A 20,876-nucleotide genomic window follows, 5' to 3' on the forward strand; every position below is an offset into this window, starting at 1 on the left:
AAAAAAAGCCTTACTATACTATGTCGTTTTTTAAGAGAAAAAGCCTTACTTTACTATGTCGTTATCTTACGAAAAAAGCCTTACTATACTATGTCGTTTTTTATGAAAAAAAGCCTTACTATACTATGTCGTTTTTTAAGAGAAAAAGCCTTACTATACTATGTCGTTTTTTAAAGAAAAAAGCCTTACTATACTATGCCGTTTTTTTAAGAGAAAAAGCCTTACTATACTATGTCGTTTTTTATGAAAAAAAGCCTTACTATACTATGTCGTTTTTTATGAAAAAAAGCCTTACTATACTATGTCGTTTTTTAAGAGAAAAAGCCTTACTATACTATGTCGTTTTTTTTACGAAAAAAGCCTTACTATACTATGTCGTTTTTTTAAGAGAAAAAGCCTTACTATACTATGTCGTTTTTTATGAAAAAAAGCCTTACTATACTATGTCGTTTTTTTTAAGAAAAAAGCCTTACTATACTATGTCATTTTTTTTACGAAAAAAGCCTTACTATACTATGTCGTTTTTTTTACGAAAAAAGCCTTACTATACTATGTCGTTATTTATGAAAAAAAGCCTTACTATACTATGTCGTTTTTTTTACGAAAAAAGCCTTACTATACTATGTCGTTTTTTTTTACGAAAAAAGCCTCTCTATACTATGTCGTTTTTTTTACGAAAAAAGCCTTACTATACTATGTCGTTTTTTATGAAAAAAAGCCTTACTATACTATGTCGATTTTTTAAGGAAAAAGCCTTACTATACTATGTTGTTTTTTAAGACAAAAAGCCTTACTATACTATGTCGTTTTTTTACGAAAAAAGCCTTACTATACTATGTTGTTTTTTAAGAGAAAAAGCCTTACTATACTATGTCGTTTTTTACGAAAAAAGCCTTACTATACTATGTCGTTTTTTATGAAAAAAAGCCTTACTATACTATGTCGTTTTTTATGAAAAAAAGCCTTACTATACTATGTCGTTTTTTAAGAGAAAAAGCCTTACTATACTATGTCGTTTTTTTACGAAAAAAGCCTTACTATACTATGTCGTTTTTTATGAAAAAAAAGCCTTACTATACTATGTCGTTTTTTATGAAAAAAAGCCTTACTATACTATGTTGTTTTTTAAAGAAAAAAGCCTTACTATACTATGTCGTTTTTTTAAGAGAAAAAGCCTTACTATACTATGTCGTTTTTTATGAAAAAAAGCCTTACTATACTATGTCGTTTTTTATGAAAAAAAGCCTTACTATACTATGTCATTTTTTAAGAGAAAAAGCCTTACTATACTATGTCGTTTTTTTTACGAAAAAAGCCTTACTATACTATGTCGTTTTTTTAAGAGAAAAAGCCTTACTATACTATGTCGTTTTTTAAGAGAAAAAGCCTTACTATACTATGTCGTTTTTTTAAGAAAAAAGCCTTACTATACTATGTCGTTTTTAAGAGAAAAAGCCTTACTATACTATGTCGTTTTTTTACGAAAAAAAACTTACTATACTATGTCGTTTTTTATGGAAAAAAAGCCCTACTATACTATGTCGTTTTTTATGGGAAAAAAGCCTTACTATACTATGTCGTTTTTTTACGAAAAAAGCCTTACTATACTATGTCGTTTTTTTAAGAGAAAAAGCCTTACTATACTATGTCGTTTTTTTAAGAGAAAAAGCCTTACTATACTATGTCGTTTTTTTTACGAAAAAAGCCTCTCTATACTATGTCGTTTTTTTTACGAAAAAAGCCTTACTATACAATGTCGTTTTTTATGAAAAAAAGCCTTACTATACTATGTCGATTTTTTAAGGAAAAAGCCTTACTATACTATGTTGTTTTTTAAGACAAAAAGCCTTACTATACTATGTCGTTTTTTTACGAAAAAAGCCTTACTATACTATGTTGTTTTTTAAGAGAAAAAGCCTTACTATACTATGTCGTTTTTTACGAAAAAAGCCTTACTATACTATGTCGTTTTTTATGAAAAAAAGCCTTACTATACTATGTCGTTTTTTAAGAGAAAAAGCCTTACTATACTATGTCGTTTTTTTACGAAAAAAGCCTTACTATACTATGTCGTTTTTTATGAAAAAAAGCCTTACTATACTATGTCGTTTTTTATTAAAAAAAAGCCTTACTATACTATGTCGTTTTTTAAAGAAAAAAGCCTTACTATACTATGTCGTTTTTTTAAGAGAAAAAGCCTTACTATACTATGTCGTTTTTTATGAAAAAAAGCCTTACTATAAAATGTCGTTTTTTATGAAAAAAAGCCTTACTATACTATGTCGTTTTTTAAGAGAAAAAGCCTTACTATACTATGTCGTTTTTTTTACGAAAAAAGCCTTACTATACTATGTCGTTTTTTTAAGAGAAAAAGCCTTACTATACTATGTCGTTTTTTATGAAAAAAAGCCTTACTATACTATGTCGTTTTTTATGAAAAAAAGCCTTACTATACTATGTCGTTTTTTTAAGAAAAAAGCCTTACTATACTATGTCGTTTTTAAGAGAAAAAAGCCTTACTATACTATGTCGTTTTTTTAAGAGAAAAAGCCTTACTATACTATGTCGTTTTTTAAAGAAAAAAGCCTTACTATACTATGTCGTTTTTAAGAGAAAAAGCCTTACTATACTATGTCGTTTTTTTATGAAAAAAAGCCTTACTATACTATGTCGATTTTTTAAGGAAAAAGCCTTACTATACTATGTTGTTTTTTAAGACAAAAAGCCTTACTATACTATGTCGTTTTTTTATGAAAAAAAGCCTTACTATACTATGTCGATTTTTTAAGGAAAAAGCCTTACTATACTATGTTGTTTTTTAAGACAAAAAGCCTTACTATACTATGTCGTTTTTTTACGAAAAAAGCCTTACTATACTATGTTGTTTTTTAAGAGAAAAAGCCTTACTATACTATGTCGTTTTTTACGAAAAAAGCCTTACTATACTATGTCGTTTTTTATGAAAAAAAGCCTTACTATACTATGTCGTTTTTTATGAAAAAAAGCCTTACTATACTATGTCGTTTTTTAAGAGAAAAAGCCTTACTATACTATGTCGTTTTTTTATGAAAAAAGCCTTACTATACTATGTCGTTTTTTTTGAGACAAAAAGCCTTACTATACTATGTCGTTTTTTATGAAAAAAAGCCTTACTATACTATGTCGTTTTTTATGGGAAAAAAGCCTTACTATACTATGTCGTTTTTTTACGAAAAAAAGCCATACTATACTATGTCGTTTTTTATGAAAAAAAGCCTTACTATACTATGTCGTTTTTTATGAAAAAAAGCCTTACTATACTATGTCGTTTTTATGAAAAAAAGCCTTACTATACTATGTCGTTTTTTTAAGAGAAAAAGCCTTACTATACTATGTCGTTTTTTATGAAAAAAAGCCTTACTATACTGTCCTTTTTTAAGAGAAAAAGCCTTACTTACTATACTATGTCGTTTTTTTACGAAAAAAGCCTTACTATACTATGTCGTTTTTTTAAGAAAAAAAGCCTTACTATACTATGTCGTTTTTTAAGAGAAAAAGCCTTACTATACTATGTCGTTTTTTAAGAGAAAAAGCCATACTATACTATGTTGTTTTTTAAGAGAAAAAGTCTTACTATACTATGTCGTTTTTTTACAAAAAAGCCTTACTATACTATGTCGTTTTTTATGAAAAAAAGCCTTACTATACTATGTCGTTTTTTTACGAAAAAAGCCTTACTATACTATGTCGTTTTTTTACGAAAAAAGCCTTACTATACTATGTCGTTTTTTATGAAAAAAAGCCTTACTATACTATGTCGTTTTTTATGAAAAAAAGCCTTACTATACTATATCGTTTTTTTATGAAAAAAGCCCTACTATACTATGTCGTTTTTTATGGGAAAAAACCCTTACTATACTATGTCGTTTTTTAAGAGAAAAAGCCTTACTATACTATGTCGTTTTTTTACGAAAAAAGCCTTACTATACTATGTCGTTTTTTAAGAGAAAAAGCCTTACTATACTATGTCGTTTTTTTACGAAAAAAGCCTTACTATACTATGTCGTTTTTTATGAAAAAAAGCCTTACTATACTATGTCGTTTTTTATGAAAAAAAGCCTTACTATACTATATCGTTTTTTTATGAAAAAAGCCCTACTATACTATGTCGTTTTTTATGGGAAAAAACCCTTACTATACTATGTCGTTTTTTAAGAGAAAAAGCCTTACTATACTATGTCGTTTTTTTACGAAAAAAGCCTTACTATACTATGTCGTTTTTTTACGAAAAAAGCCTTACTATACTATGTCGTTTTTTAAGAGAAAAAGCCTTACTATACTATGTCGTTTTTTTACGAAAAAAGCCTTACTATACTATGTCGTTTTTTATGAAAAAAAGCCTTACTATACTATGTCGTTTTTTATGAAAAAAAGCCTTACTATACTATGTCGTTTTTTAAGAGAAAAAGCCTTACTATACTATGTCGTTTTTTTACGAAAAAAGCCATACTATACTATGTCATTTTTTATGAAAAAAAGCCTTATTATACTATGTCGTTTTTTATGAAAAAAAGCCTTACTATACTATGTCGTTTTTTTAAGAAAAAAGCCTTACTATACTGTTGTTTTTTAAGAGAAAAAGCCTTACTATACTATGTCGTTTTTTTACAAAAAAGCCTTACTATACTATGTCGTTTTTTATGAAAAAAAGCCTTACAATACTATGTCGTTTTTTTAAGAAAAAAGCCTTACTATACTATGTCGTTTTTAAGAGAAAAAGCCTTACTATACTATGTCGTTTTTTTACGAAAAAAGCCTTACTATACTATGTCGTTTTTTATGAAAAAAAAGCCTTACTATACTATGTCGTTTTTTAAGAGAAAAAGCCTTACTATACTATGTCGTTTTTTACGAAAAAAGCCTTACTATACTATGTCGTTTTTTATGAAAAAAAGCCTTACTATACTATGTCGTTTTTTATGAAAAAAAGCCTTACTATACTATGTCGTTTTTTTATGAAAAAAGCCCTACTATACTATGTCGTTTTTTATGGGAAAAAACCCTTACTATACTATGTCGTTTTTTATGAAAAAAAGCCTTACTATACTATGTCGTTTTTTAAGAGAAAAAGCCTTACTATACTATGTCGTTTTTTAAGAGAAAAAGCCTTACTATACTATGTCGTTTTTTTACGAAAAAAGCCTTACTATACTATGTCGTTTTTTATGAAAAAAAGCCTTACTATACTATGTCGTTTTTTATGAAAAAAAGCCTTACTATACTATATCGTTTTTTTATGAAAAAAGCCCTACTATACTATGTCGTTTTTTATGGGAAAAAACCCTTACTATACTATGTCGTTTTTTAAGAGAAAAAGCCTTACTATACTATGTCGTTTTTTATGAAAAAAAGCCTTACTATACTATGTCGTTTTTTATGAAAAAAAGCCTTACTATACTATGTCGTTTTTTATGAAAAAAAGCCTTACTATACTATGTCGTTTTTTAAGAGAAAAAGCCTTACTTTACTATGTCGTTATCTTACGAAAAAAGCCTTACTATACTATGTCGTTTTTTATGAAAAAAAGCCTTACTATACTATGTCGTTTTTTAAGAGAAAAAGCCTTACTATACTATGTCGTTTTTTAAAGAAAAAAGCCTTACTATACTATGCCGTTTTTTTAAGAGAAAAAGCCTTACTATACTATGTCGTTTTTTATGAAAAAAAGCCTTACTATACTATGTCGTTTTTTATGAAAAAAAGCCTTACTATACTATGTCGTTTTTTAAGAGAAAAAGCCTTACTATACTATGTCGTTTTTTTTACGAAAAAAGCCTTACTATACTATGTCGTTTTTTTAAGAGAAAAAGCCTTACTATACTATGTCGTTTTTTATGAAAAAAAGCCTTACTATACTATGTCGTTTTTTTTAAGAAAAAAGCCTTACTATACTATGTCATTTTTTTTACGAAAAAAGCCTTACTATACTATGTCGTTTTTTTTACGAAAAAAGCCTTACTATACTATGTCGTTATTTATGAAAAAAAGCCTTACTATACTATGTCGTTTTTTTTACGAAAAAAGCCTTACTATACTATGTCGTTTTTTTTTACGAAAAAAGCCTCTCTATACTATGTCGTTTTTTTTACGAAAAAAGCCTTACTATACTATGTCGTTTTTTATGAAAAAAAGCCTTACTATACTATGTCGATTTTTTAAGGAAAAAGCCTTACTATACTATGTTGTTTTTTAAGACAAAAAGCCTTACTATACTATGTCGTTTTTTTACGAAAAAAGCCTTACTATACTATGTTGTTTTTTAAGAGAAAAAGCCTTACTATACTATGTCGTTTTTTACGAAAAAAGCCTTACTATACTATGTCGTTTTTTATGAAAAAAAGCCTTACTATACTATGTCGTTTTTTATGAAAAAAAGCCTTACTATACTATGTCGTTTTTTAAGAGAAAAAGCCTTACTATACTATGTCGTTTTTTTACGAAAAAAGCCTTACTATACTATGTCGTTTTTTATGAAAAAAAGCCTTACTATACTATGTCGTTTTTTATGAAAAAAAGCCTTACTATACTATGTCGTTTTTTAAAGAAAAAAGCCTTACTATACTATGTCGTTTTTTTAAGAGAAAAAGCCTTACTATACTATGTCGTTTTTTATGAAAAAAAGCCTTACTATACTATGTCGTTTTTTATGAAAAAAAGCCTTACTATACTATGTCATTTTTTAAGAGAAAAAGCCTTACTATACTATGTCGTTTTTTTTACGAAAAAAGCCTTACTATACTATGTCGTTTTTTTAAGAGAAAAAGCCTTACTATACTATGTCGTTTTTTAAGAGAAAAAGCCTTACTATACTATGTCGTTTTTTTAAGAAAAAAGCCTTACTATACTATGTCGTTTTTAAGAGAAAAAGCCTTACTATACTATGTCGTTTTTTTACGAAAAAAAACTTACTATACTATGTCGTTTTTTATGGAAAAAAAGCCCTACTATACTATGTCGTTTTTTATGGGAAAAAAGCCTTACTATACTATGTCGTTTTTTTACGAAAAAAGCCTTACTATACTATGTCGTTTTTTTAAGAGAAAAAGCCTTACTATACTATGTCGTTTTTTTAAGAGAAAAAGCCTTACTATACTATGTCGTTTTTTATGAAAAAAAGCCTTACTATACTATGTCGATTTTTTAAGGAAAAAGCCTTACTATACTATGTTGTTTTTTAAGACAAAAAGCCTTACTATACTATGTCGTTTTTTTACGAAAAAAGCCTTACTATACTATGTTGTTTTTTAAGAGAAAAAGCCTTACTATACTATGTCGTTTTTTACGAAAAAAGCCTTACTATACTATGTCGTTTTTTATGAAAAAAAGCCTTACTATACTATGTCGTTTTTTAAGAGAAAAAGCCTTACTATACTATGTCGTTTTTTTACGAAAAAAGCCTTACTATACTATGTCGTTTTTTATGAAAAAAAGCCTTACTATACTATGTCGTTTTTTATTAAAAAAAAGCCTTACTATACTATGTCGTTTTTTAAAGAAAAAAGCCTTACTATACTATGTCGTTTTTTTAAGAGAAAAAGCCTTACTATACTATGTCGTTTTTTATGAAAAAAAGCCTTACTATAAAATGTCGTTTTTTATGAAAAAAAGCCTTACTATACTATGTCGTTTTTTAAGAGAAAAAGCCTTACTATACTATGTCGTTTTTTTTACGAAAAAAGCCTTACTATACTATGTCGTTTTTTTAAGAGAAAAAGCCTTACTATACTATGTCGTTTTTTATGAAAAAAAGCCTTACTATACTATGTCGTTTTTTATGAAAAAAAGCCTTACTATACTATGTCGTTTTTTTAAGAAAAAAGCCTTACTATACTATGTCGTTTTTAAGAGAAAAAAGCCTTACTATACTATGTCGTTTTTTTAAGAGAAAAAGCCTTACTATACTATGTCGTTTTTTAAAGAAAAAAGCCTTACTATACTATGTCGTTTTTAAGAGAAAAAGCCTTACTATACTATGTCGTTTTTTTATGAAAAAAAGCCTTACTATACTATGTCGATTTTTTAAGGAAAAAGCCTTACTATACTATGTTGTTTTTTAAGACAAAAAGCCTTACTATACTATGTCGTTTTTTTATGAAAAAAAGCCTTACTATACTATGTCGATTTTTTAAGGAAAAAGCCTTACTATACTATGTTGTTTTTTAAGACAAAAAGCCTTACTATACTATGTCGTTTTTTTACGAAAAAAGCCTTACTATACTATGTTGTTTTTTAAGAGAAAAAGCCTTACTATACTATGTCGTTTTTTACGAAAAAAGCCTTACTATACTATGTCGTTTTTTATGAAAAAAAGCCTTACTATACTATGTCGTTTTTTATGAAAAAAAGCCTTACTATACTATGTCGTTTTTTAAGAGAAAAAGCCTTACTATACTATGTCGTTTTTTTATGAAAAAAGCCTTACTATACTATGTCGTTTTTTTAAGAGAAAAAGCCTTACTATACTATGTCGTTTTTTTTGAGACAAAAAGCCTTACTATACTATGTCGTTTTTTATGAAAAAAAGCCTTACTATACTATGTCGTTTTTTATGAAAAAAAGCCTTACTATACTATGTCGTTTTTTTAAGAAAAAAGCCTTACTATACTATGTCGTTTTTAAGAGAAAAAAGCCTTACTATACTATGTCGTTTTTTTAAGAGAAAAAGCCTTACTATACTATGTCGTTTTTTAAAGAAAAAAGCCTTACTATACTATGTCGTTTTTAAGAGAAAAAGCCTTACTATACTATGTCGTTTTTTTATGAAAAAAAGCCTTACTATACTATGTCGATTTTTTAAGGAAAAAGCCTTACTATACTATGTTGTTTTTTAAGACAAAAAGCCTTACTATACTATGTCGTTTTTTTATGAAAAAAAGCCTTACTATACTATGTCGATTTTTTAAGGAAAAAGCCTTACTATACTATGTTGTTTTTTAAGACAAAAAGCCTTACTATACTATGTCGTTTTTTTACGAAAAAAGCCTTACTATACTATGTTGTTTTTTAAGAGAAAAAGCCTTACTATACTATGTCGTTTTTTACGAAAAAAGCCTTACTATACTATGTCGTTTTTTATGAAAAAAAGCCTTACTATACTATGTCGTTTTTTATGAAAAAAAGCCTTACTATACTATGTCGTTTTTTAAGAGAAAAAGCCTTACTATACTATGTCGTTTTTTTATGAAAAAAGCCTTACTATACTATGTCGTTTTTTTAAGAGAAAAAGCCTTACTATACTATGTCGTTTTTTTTGAGACAAAAAGCCTTACTATACTATGTCGTTTTTTATGAAAAAAAGCCTTACTATACTATGTCGTTTTTTATGGGAAAAAAGCCTTACTATACTATGTCGTTTTTTTACGAAAAAAAGCCATACTATACTATGTCGTTTTTTATGAAAAAAAGCCTTACTATACTATGTCGTTTTTTATGAAAAAAAGCCTTACTATACTATGTCGTTTTTATGAAAAAAAGCCTTACTATACTATGTCGTTTTTTTAAGAGAAAAAGCCTTACTATACTATGTCGTTTTTTATGAAAAAAAGCCTTACTATACTGTCCTTTTTTAAGAGAAAAAGCCTTACTTACTATACTATGTCGTTTTTTTACGAAAAAAGCCTTACTATACTATGTCGTTTTTTTAAGAAAAAAAGCCTTACTATACTATGTCGTTTTTTAAGAGAAAAAGCCTTACTATACTATGTCGTTTTTTAAGAGAAAAAGCCATACTATACTATGTTGTTTTTTAAGAGAAAAAGTCTTACTATACTATGTCGTTTTTTTACAAAAAAGCCTTACTATACTATGTCGTTTTTTATGAAAAAAAGCCTTACTATACTATGTCGTTTTTTTAAGAAAAAAGCCTTACTATACTATGTCGTTTTTTTACGAAAAAAGCCTTACTATACTATGTCGTTTTTTATGAAAAAAAGCCTTACTATACTATGTCGTTTTTTATGAAAAAAAGCCTTACTATACTATATCGTTTTTTTATGAAAAAAGCCCTACTATACTATGTCGTTTTTTATGGGAAAAAACCCTTACTATACTATGTCGTTTTTTAAGAGAAAAAGCCTTACTATACTATGTCGTTTTTTTACGAAAAAAGCCTTACTATACTATGTCGTTTTTTTACGAAAAAAGCCTTACTATACTATGTCGTTTTTTAAGAGAAAAAGCCTTACTATACTATGTCGTTTTTTTACGAAAAAAGCCTTACTATACTATGTCGTTTTTTATGAAAAAAAGCCTTACTATACTATGTCGTTTTTTATGAAAAAAAGCCTTACTATACTATATCGTTTTTTTATGAAAAAAGCCCTACTATACTATGTCGTTTTTTATGGGAAAAAAGCCTTACTATACTATGTCGTTTTTTAAGAGAAAAAGCCTTACTATACTATGTCGTTTTTTAAGAGAAAAAGCCTTACTATACTATGTCGTTTTTTTACGAAAAAAGCCTTACTATACTATGTCGTTTTTTATGAAAAAAAGCCTTACTATACTATGTCGTTTTTTATGAAAAAAAGCCTTACTATACTATGTCGTTTTTTAAGAGAAAAAGCCTTACTATACTATGTCGTTTTTTTACGAAAAAAGCCATACTATACTATGTCATTTTTTATGAAAAAAAGCCTTATTATACTATGTCGTTTTTTTATGAAAAAAAGCCTTACTATACTATGTCGTTTTTTTAAGAAAAAAGCCTTACTATACTGTTGTTTTTTAAGAGAAAAAGCCTTACTATACTATGTCGTTTTTTTACAAAAAAGCCTTACTATACTATGTCGTTTTTTATGAAAAAAAGCCTTACAATACTATGTCGTTTTTTTAAGAAAAAAGCCTTACTATACTATGTCGTTTTTAAGAGAAAAAGCCTTACTATACTATGTCGTTTTTTTACGAAAAAAGCCTTACTATACTATGTCGTTTTTTATGAAAAAAAGCCTTACTATACTATGTCGTTTTTTATGAAAAAAAAGCCTTACTATACTATGTCGTTTTTTAAGAGAAAAAGCCTTACTATACTATGTCGTTTTTTACGAAAAAAGCCTTACTATACTATGTCGTTTTTTATGAAAAAAAGCCTTACTATACTATGTCGTTTTTTATGAAAAAAAGCCTTACTATACTATGTCGTTTTTTTATGAAAAAAGCCCTACTATACTATGTCGTTTTTTATGGGAAAAAACCCTTACTATACTATGTCGTTTTTTATGAAAAAAAGCCTTACTATACTATGTCGTTTTTTATGAAAAAAAAAAGCCTTACTATACTATGTCGTTTTTTAAGAGAAAAAGCCTTACTATACTATGTCGTTTTTTTACGAAAAAAGCCTTACTATACTATGTCGTTTTTTTACGAAAAAAGCCTTACTATACTATGTCGTTTTTTAAGAGAAAAAGCCTTACTATACTATGTCGTTTTTTTACGAAAAAAGCCTTACTATACTATGTCGTTTTTTATGAAAAAAAGCCTTACTATACTATGTCGTTTTTTATGAAAAAAAGCCTTACTATACTATGTCGTTTTTTAAGAGAAAAAGCCTTACTATACTATGTCGTTTTTTTACGAAAAAAGCCATACTATACTATGTCATTTTTTATGAAAAAAAGCCTTACTATACTATGTCGTTTTTTATGAAAAAAAGCCTTACTATACTATGTCGTTTTTTTAAGAAAAAAGCCTTACTATACTGTTGTTTTTTAAGAGAAAAAGCCTTACTATACTATGTCGTTTTTTTACAAAAAAGCCTTACTATACTATGTCGTTTTTTATGAAAAAAAGCCTTACAATACTATGTCGTTTTTTTAAGAAAAAAGCCTTACTATACCATGTCGTTTTTAAGAGAAAAAGCCTTACTATACTATGTCGTTTTTTTACGAAAAAAGCCTTACTATACTATGTCGTTTTTTATGAAAAAAAGCCTTACTATACTATGTCGTTTTTTATGAAAAAAAAGCCTTACTATACTATGTCGTTTTTTAAGAGAAAAAGCCTTACTATACTATGTCGTTTTTTACGAAAAAAGCCTTACTATACTATGTCGTTTTTTATGAAAAAAAGCCTTACTATACTATGTCGTTTTTTATGAAAAAAAGCCTTACTATACTATGTCGTTTTTTTTATGAAAAAAGCCCTACTATACTATGTCGTTTTTTATGGGAAAAAACCCTTACTATACTATGTCGTTTTTTTAAGAAAAAAGCCTTACTATACTATGTCGTTTTTTAAGGGAAAAAGCCTTACTATACTATGTCGTTTTTTTACGAAAAAAGCCTTACTATACTATGTCGTTTTTTAAGAGAAAAAGCCTTACTATACTATGTCGTTTTTTTACGAAAAAAGCCTTACTATACTATGTCGTTTTTTATGAAAAAAAGCCTTACTATACTATGTCGTTTTTTATGAAAAAAAGCCTTACTATACTATATCGTTTTTTAAGAGAAAAAGCCTTACTATACTATGTCGTTTTTTTACGAAAAAAAGCCTTACTATACTATGTCGTTTTTATGAAAAAAAGCCTTACTATACTATGTCGTTTTTTATGAAAAAAAGCCTTACTATACTATGTCGTTTTTTATGGGAAAAAAGCCTTACTATACTATGTCGTTTTTTTACGAAAAAAAGCCATACTATACTATGTCGTTTTTTATGAAAAAAAGCCTTACTATACTATGTCGTTTTTTATGAAAAAAAGCCTTACTATACTATGTCGTTTTTTATGAAAAAAAGCCTTACTATACTATGTCGTTTTTTTAAGAAAAAAGCCTTACTATACTATGTCGTTTTTAAGAGAAAAAGCCTTACTATACTATGTCGTTTTTTATGAAAAAAAGCCTTACTATACTATGTCCTTTTTTAAGAGAAAAAGCCTTACTATACTATGTCGTTTTTTTACGAAAAAAGCCTTACTATACTATGTCGTTTTTTATGAAAAAAAGCCTTACTATACTATGTCGTTTTTTAAGAGAAAAAGCCTTACTATACTATGTCGTTTTTTTTACTAAAAAAGCCTTACTATACTATGTCGTTTTTTATGAAAAAAAGCCTTACTATAGCATGTCGTTTTTTATGAAAAAAAGCCTTACTATACTATGTCGTTTTTTATGAAAAAAAGCCTTACTATACTATGTCGTTTTTTTATGAAAAAAGCCCTACTATACTATGTCGTTTTTTATGGGAAAAAACCCTTACTATACTATGTCGTTTTTTAAGAGAAAAAGCCTTACTATACTATGTCATTTTTTTACGAAAAAAGCCTTACTATACTATGTCGTTTTTTAAGAGAAAAAGCCTTACTATACTATGTCGTTTTTTATAAAAAAAAGCCTTACTATACTATGTCGTTTTTTAAGAGAAAAAGCCTATGTCGTTTTTTTACGAAAAAAGCCATAATATACTATGTCGTTTTTTATGAAAAAAAGCCTTACTATACTATGTCGTTTTTATGAAAAAAAGCCTTACTATACTATGTCGTTTTTTTAAGAAAAAAGCCTTACTATACTATGTCGTTTTTTAAGAGAAAAAGCCTTACTATACTATGTCGTTTTTTAAGAGAAAAAGCCTTACTATACTATGTCGTTTTTTATGAAAAAAAGCCTTACTATACTATGTCGTTTTTTTAAGAAAAAAGCCTTACTATACTATGTCGTTTTTAAGAGAAAAAGCCTTACTATACTATGTCGTTTTTTTACGAAAAAAGCCTTACTATACTATGTCGTTTTTTATGAAAAAAAGCCTTACTATACTATGTCGTTTTTTATGAAAAAAAAGCCTTACTATACTATGTCGTTTTTAAGAGAAAAAGCCTTACTATACTATGTCGTTTTTTTACGAAAAAAGCCTTACTATACTATGTCGTTTTTTATGAAAAAAAGCCTTACTATACTATGTCGTTTTTTATGAAAAAAAGCCTTACTATACTATGTCGTTTTTTTATGAAAAAAGCCCTACTATACTATGTCGTTTTTTATGGGAAAAAACCCTTACTATACTATGTCGTTTTTTATGAAAAAAAGCCTTACTATACTATGTCGTTTTTTTAAGAAAAAAGCCTTACTATACTATGTCGTTTTTTAAGAGAAAAAGCCTTAATATACTATGTCGTTTTTTTACGAAAAAAGCCTTACTATACTATGTCGTTTTTTAAGAGAAAAAGCCTTACTATACTATGTCGTTTTTTTACGAAAAAAGCCTTACTATACTATGTCGTTTTTTATGAAAAAAAAGCCTTACTATACTATGTCGTTTTTTATGAAAAAAAGCCTTACTATACTATGTCGTTTTTTAAGAGAAAAAGCCTTACTATACTATGTCGTTTTTTTACGAAAAAAAGCCTTACTATACTATGTCGTTTTTATGAAAAAAAGCCTTACTATACTATGTCGTTTTTTATGAAAAAAAGCCTTACTATACTATGTCGTTTTTTAAGAGAAAAAGCCTTACTATACTATGTCGTTTTTTTACGAAAAAAGCCATAATATACTATGTCGTTTTTTATGAAAAAAAGCCTTACTATACTATGTCGTTTTTTATGAAAAAAAGGCTTACTATACTATGTCGTTTTTTTAAGAAAAAAGCCTTACTATACTATGTCGTTTTTTAAGAGAAAAAGCCTTACTATACTATGTCGTTTTTTAAGAGAAAAAGCCTTACTATACTATGTCGTTTTTTATGAAAAAAAAGCCTTACTATACTATGTCGTTTTTTTAAGAAAAAAGCCTTACTATACTATGTCGTTTTTAAGAGAAAAAGCCTTACTATACTATGTCGTTTTTTTACGAAAAAAGCCTTACTATACTATGTCGTTTTTTATGAAAAAAAGCCTTACTATACTATGTCGTTTTTTATGAAAAAAAAAGCCTTACTATACTATGTCGTTTTTTAAGAGAAAAAGCCTTACTATACTATGTCGTTTTTTTACGAAAAAAGCCTTACTATACTATGTCGTTTTTTATGAAAAAAAGCCTTACTATACTATGTCGTTTTTTATGAAAAAAAGCCTTACTATACTATGTCGTTTTTTTATGAAAAAAGCCCTACTATACTATGTCGTTTTTTATGGGAAAAAACCCTTACTATACTATGTCGTTTTTTATGAAAAAAAGCCTTAATATACTATGTCGTTTTTTTTAAGAAAAAAGCCTTACTATACTATGTCGTTTTTTAAGAGAAAAAGCCTTACTATACTATGTCGTTTTTTTACGAAAAAAGCCTTACTATACTATGTCGTTTTTTATGAAAAAAAGCCTTACTATACTATGTCGTTTTTTATGAAAAAAAGCCTTACTATACTATGTCGTTTTTTATGAAAAAAAAGCCTTACTATACTATGTCGTTTTTTAAGAGAAAAAGCCTTACTATACTATGTCGTTTTTTTACGAAAAAAGCCTTACTATACTATGTCGTTTTTTATGAAAAAATCCTTACTATACTATGTCGTTTTTTATGGGAAAAAAGCCTTACTATACTATGTCGTTTTTTTAAGAAAAAAGCCTTACTATACTATGTCGTTTTTTAAGGGAAAAAGCCTTACTATACTATGTCGTTTTTTTACGAAAAAAGCCTTACTATACTATGTCGTTTTTTAAGAGAAAAAGCCTTACTATACTATGTCGTTTTTTTACGAAAAAAGCCTTACTATACTATGTCGTTTTTTATGAAAAAAAGCCTTACTATACTATGTCGTTTTTTATGAAAAAAAGCCTTACTATACTATATCGTTTTTTAAGAGAAAAAGCCTTACTATACTATGTCGTTTTTTTACGAAAAAAAGCCTTACTATACTATGTCGTTTTTATGAAAAAAAGCCTTACTATACTATGTCGTTTTTTATGAAAAAAAGCCTTACTATACTATGTCGTTTTTTATGGGAAAAAAGCCTTACTATACTATGTCGTTTTTTTACGAAAAAAAGCCATACTATACTATGTCGTTTTTTATGAAAAAAAGCCTTACTATACTATGTCGTTTTTTATGAAAAAAAGCCTTACTATACTATGTCGTTTTTTATGAAAAAAAGCCTTACTATACTATGTCGTTTTTTTAAGAAAAAAGCCTTACTATACTATGTCTTTTTTTAAGAGAAAAAGCCTTACTATACTATGTCGTTTTTTATGAAAAAAAGCCTTACTATACTATGTCCTTTTTTAAGAGAAAAAGCCTTACTATACTATGTCGTTTTTTTACGAAAAAAGCCTTACTATACTATGTCGTTTTTTATGAAAAAAAGCCTTACTATACTATGTCGTTTTTTAAGAGAAAAAGCCTTACTATACTATGTCGTTTTTTTACTAAAAAAGCCTTACTATACTATGTCGTTTTTTATGAAAAAAAGCCTTACTATAGCATGTCGTTTTTTATGAAAAAAAGCCTTACTATACTATGTCGTTTTTTATGAAAAAAAGCCTTACTATACTATGTCGTTTTTTTATGAAAAAAGCCCTACTATACTATGTCGTTTTTTATGGGAAAAAACCCTTACTATACTATGTCGTTTTTTAAGAGAAAAAGCCTTACTATACTATGTCGTTTTTTTACGAAAAAAGCCTTACTATACTATGTCGTTTTTTAAGAGAAAAAGCCTTACTATACTATGTCGTTTTTTTACGAAAAAAGCCTTACTATACTATGTCGTTTTTTATGAAAAAAAGCCTTACTATACTATGTCGTTTTTTATGAAAAAAAGCCTTACTATACTATGTCGTTTTTTAAGAGAAAAAGCCTTACTATACTATGCCGTTTTTTAAGAGAAAAAGCCTTACTATACTATGTCGTTTTTTAAGAGAAAAAGCCTTACTATACTATGTCGTTTTTTATGAAAAAAAGCCTTACTATACTATGTCGTTTTTTTAAGAAAAAAGCCTTACTATACTATGTCGTTTTTAAGAGAAAAAGCCTTACTATACTATGTCGTTTTTTTACGAAAAAAGCCTTACTATACTATGTCGTTTTTTATGAAAAAAAAGCCTTACTATACTATGTCGTTTTTTATGAAAAAAAAGCCTTACTATACTATGTCGTTTTTTAAGAGAAAAAGCCTTACTATACTATGTCGTTTTTTTACGAAAAAAGCCTTACTATACTATGTCGTTTTTTAAGAGAAAAAGCCTTACTATACTATGTCGTTTTTTTACGAAAAAAGCCTTACTATACTATGTCGTTTTTTATGAAAAAAAGCCTTACTATACTATGTCGTTTTTTATGAAAAAAAGCCTTACTATACTATGTCGTTTTTTAAGAGAAAAAGCCTTACTATACTATGTCGTTTTTTTACGAAAAAAGCCATAATATACTATGTCGTTTTTTATGAAAAAAAGCCTTACTATACTATGTCGTTTTTATGAAAAAAAGCCTTACTATACTATGTCGTTTTTTTAAGAAAAAAGCCTTACTATACTATGCCGTTTTTTAAGAGAAAAAGCCTTACTATACTATGTCGTTTTTTAAGAGAAAAAGCCTTACTATACTATGTCGTTTTTTATGAAAAAAAGCCTTACTATACTATGTCGTTTTTTTAAGAAAAAAGCCTTACTATACTATGTCGTTTTTAAGAGAAAAAGCCTTACTATACTATGTCGTTTTTTTACGAAAAAAGCCTTACTATACTATGTCGTTTTTTATGAAAAAAAAGCCTTACTATACTATGTCGTTTTTTATGAAAAAAAAAGCCTTACTATACTATGTCGTTTTTTAAGAGAAAAAGCCTTACTATACTATGTCGTTTTTTTACGAAAAAAGCCTTACTATACTATGTCGTTTTTTATGAAAAAAAGCCTTACTATACTATGTCGTTTTTTATGAAAAAAAGCCTTACTATACTATGTCGTTTTTTTATGAAAAAAGCCCTACTATACTATGTCGTTTTTTATGGGAAAGAACCCTTACTATACTATGTCGTTTTTTATGAAAAAAAGCCTTACTATACTATGTCGTTTTTTTAAGAAAAAAGCCTTACTATACTATGTCGTTTTTTAAGAGAAAAAGCCTTAATATACTATGTCGTTTTTTTACGAAAAAAGCCTTACTATACTATGTCGTTTTTTAAGAGAAAAAGCCTTACTATACTATGTCGTTTTTTTACGAAAAAAGCCTTACTATACTATGTCGTTTTTTTACGAAAAAAGCCTTACTATACTATGTCGTTTTTTATGAAAAAAAGCCTTACTATACTATGTCGTTTTTTATGAAAAAAAGCCTTACTATACTATGTCGTTTTTTAAGAGAAAAAGCCTTACTATACTATGTCGTTTTTTTACGAAAAAAGCCTTACTATACTATGTCGTTTTTTTAAGAGAAAAAGCCTTACTATACTATGTCGTTTTTTTAAGAGAAAAAGCCTTACTATACTATGTCGTTTTTTTAAGAAAAAAGCCTTACTATACTATGTCGTTTTTTAAGAGAAAAAGCCTTACTATACTATGTCGTTTTTTAAGAGAAAAAGCCTTACTATACTATGTCGTTTTTTATGAAAAAAAAGCCTTACTATACTATGTCGTTTTTTTAAGAAAAAAGCCTTACTATACTATGTCGTTTTTAAGAGAAAAAGCCTTACTATACTATGTCGTTTTTTTACGAAAAAAGCCTTACTATACTATGTCGTTTTTTATGAAAAAAAGCCTTACTATACTATGTCGTTTTTTATGAAAAAAAAGCCTTACTATACTATGTCGTTTTTTAAGAGAAAAAGCCTTACTATACTATGTCGTTTTTTTACGAAAAAAGCCTTACTATACTATGTCGTTTTTTATGAAAAAAAGCCTTACTATACTATGTCGTTTTTTATGAAAAAAAGCCTTACTATACTATGTCGTTTTTTTATGAAAAAAGCCCTACTATACTATGTCGTTTTTTATGGGAAAAAACCCTTACTATACTATGTCGTTTTTTAAGAGAAAAAGCCTTACTATACTATGTCGTTTTTTTACGAAAAAAGCCTTACTATACTATGTCGTTTTTTAAGAGAAAAAGCCTTACTATACTATGTCGTTTTTTTACGAAAAAAGCCTTACTATACTATGTCGTTTTTTATGAAAAAAAAGCCTTACTATACTATGTCGTTTTTTATGAAAAAAAGCCTTACTATACTATGTCGTTTTTTAAGAGAAAAAGCCTTACTATACTATGTCGTTTTTTTACGAAAAAAGCCATAATATACTATGTCGTTTTTATGAAAAAAAGCCTTACTATACTATGTCGTTTTTATGAAAAAAAGCCTTACTATACTATGTCGTTTTTTTAAGAAAAAAGCCTTACTATACTATGCCGTTTTTTAAGAGAAAAAGCCTTACTATACTATGTCGTTTTTAAGAGAAAAAGCCTTACTATACTATGTCGTTTTTTTACGAAAAAAGCCTTACTATACTATGTCGTTTTTTTACGAAAAAAGCCTTACTATACTATGTCGTTTTTTATGAAAAAAAAGCCTTACTATACTATGTCGTTTTTTAAGAGAAAAAGCCTTACTATACTATGTCGTTTTTTTACGAAAAAAGCCTTACTATACTATGTCGTTTTTTATGAAAAAAAGCCTTACTATACTATGTCGTTTTTTATGAAAAAAAGCCTTACTATACTATGTCGTTTTTTTATGAAAAAAGCCCTACTATACTATGTCGTTTTTTATGGGAAAAAACCCTTACTATACTATGTCGTTTTTTATGAAAAAAAGCCTTACTATACTATGTCGTTTTTTTAAGAAAAAAGCCTTACTATACTATGTCGTTTTTTAAGAGAAAAAGCCTTAATATACTATGTCGTTTTTTTACGAAAAAAAGCCTTACTATACTATGTCGTTTTTTATGAAAAAAAAGCCTTACTATACTATGTCGTTTTTTATGAAAAAAAGCCTTACTATACTATGTCGTTTTTTAAGAGAAAAAGCCTTACTATACTATGTCGTTTTTTTACGAAAAAAAGCCTTACTATACTATGTCGTTTTTATGAAAAAAAGCCTTACTATACTATGTCGTTTTTTATGAAAAAAAGCCTTACTATACTATGTCGTTTTTTAAGAGAAAAAGCCTTACTATACTATGTCGTTTTTTTACGAAAAAAGCCATAATATACTATGTCGTTTTTTATGAAAAAAAGCCTTACTATACTATGTCGTTTTTTATGAAAAAAAGCCTTACTATACTATGTCGTTTTTTTTAAGAAAAAAGCCTTACTATACTATGTCGTTTTTTAAGAGAAAAAGCCTTACTATACTATGTCGTTTTTTAAGAGAAAAAGCCTTACTATACTATGTCGTTTTTTATGAAAAAAAGCCTTACTATACTATGTCGTTTTTTTAAGAAAAAAGCCTTACTATACTATGTCGTTTTTAAGAGAAAAAGCCTTACTATACTATGTCGTTTTTTTACGAAAAAAGCCTTACTATACTATGTCGTTTTTTATGAAAAAAAGCCTTACTATACTATGTCGTTTTTTATGAAAAAAAGCCTTACTATACTATGTCGTTTTTTAAGAGAAAAAGCCTTAATATACTATGTCGTTTTTTTACGAAAAAAGCCTTACTATACTATGTCGTTTTTTATGAAAAAAAGCCTTACTATACTATGTCGTTTTTTATGAAAAAAAGCCTTACTATACTATGTCGTTTTTTTATGAAAAAAGCCCTACTATACTATGTCGTTTTTTATGGGAAAAAACCCTTACTATACTATGTCGTTTTTTATGAAAAAAAGCCTTAATATACTATGTCGTTTTTTTTAAGAAAAAAGCCTTACTATACTATGTCGTTTTTTAAGAGAAAAAGCCTTACTATAATATGTCGTTTTTTTACGAAAAAAGCCTTACTATACTATGTCGTTTTTTATGAAAAAAAGCCTTAC

At 27.1% G+C, this 20,876-nt stretch overlaps 1 protein-coding gene across 3 annotated transcripts in view; it reads right to left on the reverse strand.

The window, feature by feature from the left end:
* The window catches only part of LOC144089307 (protein C19orf12 homolog), a 40,550-nt gene that overhangs the window by 1,095 nt on the left and 18,579 nt on the right, over positions 1–20,876 (reverse strand). The window lies entirely within an intron of this gene.

This window comes from Stigmatopora argus, chromosome 2 (genome assembly GCF_051989625.1).
Source record: "Stigmatopora argus isolate UIUO_Sarg chromosome 2, RoL_Sarg_1.0, whole genome shotgun sequence".
NCBI classification, from domain to species: Eukaryota; Metazoa; Chordata; class Actinopteri; order Syngnathiformes; family Syngnathidae; genus Stigmatopora; species Stigmatopora argus.